An 8,300-nucleotide genomic window follows, 5' to 3' on the forward strand; every position below is an offset into this window, starting at 1 on the left:
ACCTTTGTTTCAGATAGGCTCATCTTCTTTACTTGTTGCATGCTGGCAGATGACTTTTGGATTACCTTTTGCATTAACTGCCATTCTGCTCTCATGATCTCTTTCTCCCTTCTCGATATATTGGATTTGGCTTGGTTCTTGCTTGAATGATTCACCTGACATGTAATCTATACCCTCTGTTTTTCATCATAATCTCTATTAGCCCTGTCATCCAAGGAACTCTGGCTTTAGTTCCACTATCTTTCCCTCTTGTTGGAATGGACCTAACCTGGAGAAACAGGACAACACAGCAACTGATTTTGATGTTTAACTCTGTAATTACAGAGATTTCAGATACTTTTGCCTGATTGGTTGGTGGCAGAGAAAATGATATAACAGTCTCAAACGCAAGTAGTTTGTGAATCTTTATGTATGGCTAACCTTATTTGAGCCTCTTGATTGATAATTTCCTTCTAAACTCAGATTACACGCTAAATATACTTTTAGCATTAATGCATAAACTGGAAATTTATTTAATCCAATGTTAACAGATAAGTGTTTCAACTATTCCGATGACAGTCTTATGAATTCAGGCGTCAACCCATTTCTTTTAAATGATGATAATAAATAGTGGAATGCTATAAGAATATCATCCACTAATATTGACAACTGTAATTTCAAGGCTGTGGAGTTTCATTGTAAAATGAATTAGTTTAAAAGTGTTAATTAATCTTATATCTTTTTAATTTGTCATAGCATCATTTGAGCAAGAAAATTTTAACTTATGCATTATGTGTATTGCCTTTCCATGCAAAGTATATTTTAATATTATGTATTGAATAATTTGTTAAAACCATTTCCAGGCAACTACTTTTGATGGTTCCTATCCTCTGTCAAAATGCATCCTGTCACACTCTCCTGTAATAAGTTCCAACTGCCATTTGCTTTTCTACTCTGCTGTTCTCCCTATTCCCTGTTGCAGTCAATTGGTATTATCTTCAGTATCGGTCACATCTCCAAGTTTGATGTCGTTGACAAAGTTTGAAATGTTACACTGTGTTCCAATATGAAGAGGCAGGAAGGCTAGCACTGAAACTTGGGGAACAATGCTGTCTACCATCTCCCTGTCTTGAAAACAAACATTTGCCATGACTTGCTGATATCAGCCTTTTATCCAGCTTTTATGTGACACTTTGTCAGATGTTTTCTTAATATCTACTTTGAGAAAGTCCACTGTAACCCCTACCTTCTCTGTAATCCCATCAAATTATCAATTTGTCAAACCTGATATGCTTTTTACGAAGTTCTGCATGCTAGCCTCAAAAATGCAAACTCTTCAAGTGCCTTTCTTCTTAACTATTATTTCTAAAACCATTGATATTAAAATGAATCTAGATCATATAGTATAAAAAATGCTCATTGTATCTGTAATATGGGATTTGGAAATGCATGTTTGGAGCCATGACCACTATGAATGCATTTTGAAAATACACATGCACACTGCCATTGATTTTCCTAATTTTCATTTTAATGCATGAATACTTCCACTGAAATTGGGAAGAGAGGAGAATGTAAGCAGCATGGATTTGTGAGAATTCAGTTTATTTTAGTAACTGTATTTTCATCTCCAATGCTTATTTCTATAGTTTTCACAGATCACCTTCTTTTGTCAATGGATTTAAAATACATCCATGGATGCACTTCTCTGTGTTGCTTGCAGGTGATGTGAAATCTACATACCTACTCCAGATTAATATTGAGAACTTCAAGTCAAAATATAATTCTCCAGTGAGAAATTTGAGACAAACTGCTAAAGATCTGTCATAATTTTTTTTATAATTTTCAACGTCTTTCATCTGTTAGCAGTACAAACTGAGTGTGATATCAAAAGTATAGTAAAAGAAATCTCAACAATGCTGCTATTTTGGAGCGCAGCAAGAAATGTTTAGCTGGTCAGTTTAAAATACCAAAGAGAAAAATGTGAAAGCTTATGAACACATTTGCCAGTAGTCTTACAGTTAAAAAAGTTATATTTAAGATGAACAGTCAACAAAATTATTAACATAACAAGTGTTGGTGCTTCAGAAGAAAAGTGAATCAATCTAGTGTTTGGCTGCAGGTGGAAGTTTAATGATATTGCAGTGAATTTTATCATGCACAAGTGCAACAACTTCACAGATACAAAATGGTGTTCATAATACTGCACTGAGTGCTATGAATTGGCTAGATACACTTTGATGAGATAGCATTCAATAAAATGCTCATTAATTTCATCATTAGCAAGGGTGTGCAAAGAACCGAACCAATTCCTGTGTCATGCCCAATTAACATCCCATGGTGGAAATCCCATTAGTATTGTTGAATTCACTAATGGGAAAACTAATGGGCATGCTACCTGGGGACATTAATTGGCCGTGACACTAGTTCTGGTTTTAATTACTGGACTAGACTAATGTAATGTAATGGGTGTTTGTCAAATAGTAAAGTAGTAAATTTCTAATATAAATGCAAGCAACAGATTATAATTTCCTAATTTATATCCATACATGTTTCCATACCACAATTTTTTATGTACAGTCTTTTACTAACACATTATCTGAAGTACCTATCCCTGTCTGGATCATTTGGAATGAATTGATTACTTTTTGTGTTGGGAAACATTGCTTGGATTCTCTAATGCACATCATCAAATGTTTGCATGTGAAACCAATTAGAAATTTCGGCAAAGCCCTGTGATGTCGACTCTCTGGCTATATTTTACTACATCTAACCATCTCGCTTCCCATTTGTACGCCAATTATTGCAAATTACATCACGATAGTGCATACATGTTTGCCTGCAATTTGCATGTTGATTAGCACTTTTTCCACCTAAACTGAACATCCAGGGTTGTTAGATGTTGAGCTGTATATAGGAAGCCCTTTATGAAATACAGGAAAAAAACCTTTTTTCAACCTCATGAGTTATTTTTGTTTCATAGTTTGTAGGCTTCTTCTGGCAGTTACAGTGCTGCTGATATTTCGAACAGAAATACAAATATCACAAATTGATTTCTTAAAGTATCTCAAATCAAACTGCATTTGAAGCACTGTGCATCCCCTGCTTGATATTCCCAGACAAAAATCTATAAACATAAGTACTCAAAATTATGTAAGCATGTAAGAAATAAATGTGGGAGTAGGTCATTTCTTCCTTCAAGCCTATAGTCTTTTCACCAAGATCTTGCCTGATTTTCTACCTCAACTCCACCTTCCTTGTATCTGTTCATTTCCTCAGTATTTCCTTAGGTAATTTCCTTCTGTTTTGAATATACTCAACAAGTAAACATCTATAGCTTTTTGGGTTAGAATCTGCCAAAGATGTATTTATTTGAATGAAGAAATTTCTTGTTAGCTCAGTGTTAAGTGACCAACTCTTCTATTTTGTGAACGTAATCCTGTGTTTTAGATTCTTCATCCATAAGAAATCATTTCCTCATCATTTAGTCTGTCAAGCCTCCTATATATCTTGTACGGTTTAGTTAGATCACCTTTCATTTCTTCTAAGTTCCAGGCAATAAAAGTCTTGCCTGGAAAGCCAACACGTCTGCCTGCCTAAGTTAATGTAAACAAACAGAGAATACTGGAGATACTCAGATAGACAGCATCTGTGGAGGGAGAAGCAGAATTCTGAAGAGATCATACAACAATAATCTTTGAGGCCAGTATCTCATTCCTCAGAGGCTGCCAGACCTGTGAGTTCCTTCAGCATTTTCTGTGATTGTTTCAAATTTCCAGTGCCCACAGTTTTGCTTTGATTTTATGAAAAATACTTCATGGCATTCTTTCACAGAACAGGGGAGTTATCTACAGTGACTTATCCAATACTTCTCCCTCAACTTAAATCACAAACAAACAAAATCAGGTTATCTGGTCATTATCACAATGCTGTTTGTGGGGGTTTGCTGAGTACAAGTCAGCTGCCAGGTTTCCCACTGTACAATAGTGATTGCACTTCCAAATGTACCTTGTTGGATGTAAAGTGATTTCAACTGTCCAATGGTCATGTAAGGCTTTATATAAAATACTCTACTCAAACTCTTCTCAAGGCCAGCCTCCTCATCCCAGGAACCAAATGAATGAATTTCTGTTGGGCTCTCTCTAAGGTCAGTGTATTCTTCCAAAGTCATGAAGATCAAAATGGGACACGGTACTCCAGATGTGGCCTCACCTTATATTCAATTGAATGATTAAATGGCATTCTCTGTGAAGAATTAGTAACAGCATGGAAAAAGTTTGCAATTTCATTAATTAACAGGGTTCCTAAAATGTCAGTTAATGACATTACTATATGAAATGGTCAGAAGGCTGTAGAATTATGGTCAAACTCGGAGAATTATGGATGGAACGTGAACCAACAATTCAGTACAATCCTTGAAAGTTCTGTATTGTTCAAAATTATTTCTTTCGGAGGAAAGATTGAATCAAAAGTTTACCCAATCAGAAGGACATAAGATATTCTAGAAGTTTTTTTTTGAGCAAGAGGAGGCAACTGTGAGCCTGACATCGGTGATGGGGAAGTTGTTGGAGTGAATCTGAAAGATAGGATTTACATGCGTTTGGTGAGGCAAGGACTGATTAGGGACAGTCAGCATGGTTTGTCAGAGGGAAATCATGTCTCACAAACTTGATTAAGTTTTTTGAGGAAGTAACCGGAAAGATTGACGAGGGCAGAGCAGAATATTGTTTATGTGGACTTTAGTGAAGCCTTTGACAAGGTTCTGCATGGTAGACTAATTAGTGAAGTTAGATCAAATGGGATTCAGAGCGAGCTCCCCAATTGGATACAAAACTGACTTAATGGTAAGAGACAGTGTGGTGGTGGAGGATTGTTTTACAGACTGGAAGCCTGTGAACAATGGTGTTCCACAGGGTTTGGTGCTGGGACCACTGTTATTTGTCATTTATATAAATAATTTGGATGCGAATATAAGAGGCATTGTTAGTGAGTTTGCAGGTGACACTAAAATTGGTGGTATAGTGGACAAGTTATCTAAGATTACAAAGAGATCTTGATCAACTGGGTCAATGGGCTGAGGAGTGGCACATTGAGTCTAATTTGGATAAATGTGATGTATTATTTTTTGGTAAAACAAATAAGAGCAGGACTTATACAATTAACGGTATGACCTTGGGTAGAATTGTAGAACAAAGAATGTGAAGAGTTCAGGTACATCAATCTTTGAAATCTGCAACACAGGTAAAATGGGTGGTTAAGGTGGCATTTAGCATGATCACCTTCCTTGCTCAGACTTTTGAATATACAATTTGGGATGTTATGTTGAGATTGTACAGGATGTCAGTGAGGCCTCTTCTGGAATATTGTGTGCAATTCTGGTTGCCCTGCTAAAGGAACAGTATTAGTAAATTGGAGAGGGATCAGAAAAGACTTACCAGGATATTGCTGGGAGTGAGGGGTTTGAGCTATAAATGTAGGCTGGCATGTTTTTTACGGAAGTGCAGGAGGTCAAGGGTGACCTTATTGAGGTTTACGAAATCCTGAGGGGCATAGATAAGGTGAATAGCAAGGGTCTTTTCCCTAGGGTGGGTGAGTTCAAAACTAAGGGGCATATTTTTAAGTTGAGAGGATAAAGTTTTAAAAAGGACATGAAGGGTAGCCTTTTCACATGGAGAGTGGTTAGTGTATGGAATGAACTGCCAGAGGAAGTGGCGGATGCAAGTACAGTTACAACATTGAAAAGAGTCGGATAAGTACATAAATAGGAAAGGTTTGGTGGGACATGGGCCAAATATGGGCAAATAAGACTAGTTTAGTTTGGGGACATAGTTGGACTGAAGCATTTGTTTCTATGCATATGACTCGATGACTCTATAACTTTCCCAATACACAAGCCAAAATTCATTCAGTAACTAATATCACTCACAACAGATTAAACTGATTGTTCTGCTCATTTATTTTTTATAACTTCTGTTCACAACTTCTGTGATATGTTTCTTTACATAAGAACAGTATTCTCACTAAATAAAATGTTGAATATATTGACTATTAAGCACCTTATTTTGAAAACCTGTGACATGCGCTGTGCATCTTTTTAGAGGATAACTTAAAGGTGGAATCTGCCTGATGCGAGATACTGGGCATGAGTTACCTTTGCCAGAGCAAATGTCAAGGGTAATGTAGGTGCCAACTTACCGTGGGATGAAGTCATAAATGAGTTTTCCAGAGATGACCATTTTGATGGGCAAGCACAGTGAATTGGTTGGTGTATTGGCAGCCGTCAGAAAGGCTGAGCTCAATCCCAAGCAGGAGAGAAAATTTCAGCTACAACTCCGCACAGGGCTATGGTCAGAGCCTGCAGCTCATCCTTCCCAGCTTGAGGAATTGTTTGATTCCTTTGGACCATTTGTGGCTTCAACTATGGTGTAATAACTGATGTTTAAGTATCAGATTCCTGTGCAACATAAGCAATGTTTGAGTACTGCAAAGAATGCTTAGACTGTTTACAGGCAAACTCAGCTTGTTGTCATACCAGCTTGTACGGCTGCCATTATTCTGTGTTTGCAGAGCCAAACGATATCAGCTAATGGCTGGTTACAGTGCTGGCACCAGTTCTCCTTTCCAAACTGGATGAAAGGCCTCTTGGTTAAACATAAGGATGGGCCACTAATGAGGCTTAACAAGAAGAGATATGTGTCTTCAGAGATTGTCATATGTCTCAGATGCAATATGAATAACTATCAAACTAAATGTAATAAATTTATTCATAATAATGAATATTGAGCTTAACTTCTGCCATAGACTTCATATGGTTATCTAGCCACATAGACTCAGTAACTTTGACTGATACCAGCAAGAAAGGTTAATGATAGTGAATCTACCCAAAGTTACTCAGCTTCACCATTATAAGTATGACGATGCTCTTCCTTTAACAAGGTTGTGGTGTCCTTAGCTTTTTTTTCGGAGAGGTTGTAAAAGACATAGGCTCTAAAAAGTCTAAGTTGAAGGGCTTTGGGGCCTGTTTGATAACGAATGATACTGCTTCAGGCAACAGACTTTCAAGTTTTTGAAAAGAAATCTTGTACAATGAAAGGGGAGTGGCTAGTTCTTGCAGCTCAGCTTTTCTCTTCTTTGGTTTGGTTTTTAGCAGGTAGTGTTGTGAAGCTACTGGACCTAACAAAGCAGGTCCTTGCTGGTGCTAGATTAGATTACCTAGTGTGGAAACAGGCCCTTCGGCCCAACAAGTCCACACCGACCCTCCGAAGAGCAATCCACCCCAGACCCTTTCCCCTACCTGATCCACCTAACACCACGGGCAATTTAGAATGGCCAATTCACCTAACTTGCACATCTTTGGACTGTGGGAGGAAACCAGAGCACCCGGAGTAAACCCACGCAGACACGGGGAGAATGTGCAAACTCCACACGGACAGTTGCCTGAAGCAGGAATTGAACCCGGGTCCCTGGCACTGTGAGGCAGCATTGCTAACCACTGAGCCACCGTGTTGCCCTAAAGGTGGCTGCCCGAGCGGGGACTCGAACCCTGGACCCTCAGATTAAGAGTCTGATGCTCTACCGACTGTGCTACCCGGGCTCACTCATTTTTATGTCATTTTAAATATTTTTCTTCAACAGTAGAAAGATTATTTTGAACCATTTAGAAGTTTAACAACTTTAATTAAAATAGCATCATAGGGTTTTACAGTGCAGAAGGAGGCCATTCAACCCATCATTTCTGTACTGTCTCCCAGCTCTTTTTCCAGCCTTATCTCCATCGTTCTCTAAATTTATCACTTTCAAATATATTTCCAGCTCTCTTTTGAAACCTGCAATGGAATCCACTTCAATCATTCTCCCAGGCAGCGCATCCCAAATTCTATCAACTCTTTGTGTAAAGACATTTCTCCTTATCTCACACCCAGCTCTCTTGCTGACAGTTTTGAAATTATGATCCCAGTTACTGGCATACTAACTAGTGGTAACTGAATATCCTTCTTTACCCTGTCAAAAATGCTTATACGTTTGAACACCTCAATAAGGTCACTTCTTGATCTTCCCTGCTTCAAGGAGAATAAACCCAATTTCTCTCATCTCTCCCTATATCCAAAACCCTTCATTCCTGATAACATTGTAGTCAATCTCCTCTACACTCTGTTAAGGCGTTTAACATCCTTCCTTAAAAATGGTGCCCAGAACTGATCACAATTCTCGAAATATGGTCTGACCACTGATTTGTAGAGATGTAGCATCATTTGCTTTTATACTCTATGCTTCTATTTATAAACCCAAGAATCCTATAAGCCTTCTTAATAACTGTTTGCCTG

General features: G+C 38.0%; 1 non-coding gene across 1 annotated transcript; it reads right to left on the minus strand.

The window, feature by feature from the left end:
• Positions 1 to 7,497: 7,497 nt before the first annotated feature.
• trnak-cuu (transfer RNA lysine (anticodon CUU)) lies at positions 7,498 to 7,570 on the minus strand. The gene has a single exon. It is a non-coding gene; the product is annotated as a tRNA-Lys (tRNA).
• Between the last annotated feature and the right edge of the window lie 730 nt (positions 7,571 to 8,300).

This window comes from Chiloscyllium plagiosum, unplaced genomic scaffold (assembly GCF_037043375.1).
Source record: "Chiloscyllium plagiosum isolate Xiang-an unplaced genomic scaffold, Cpla_swu_hap1 HiC_scaffold_10, whole genome shotgun sequence".
Lineage (NCBI taxonomy): Eukaryota > Metazoa > Chordata > Chondrichthyes > Orectolobiformes > Hemiscylliidae > Chiloscyllium > Chiloscyllium plagiosum.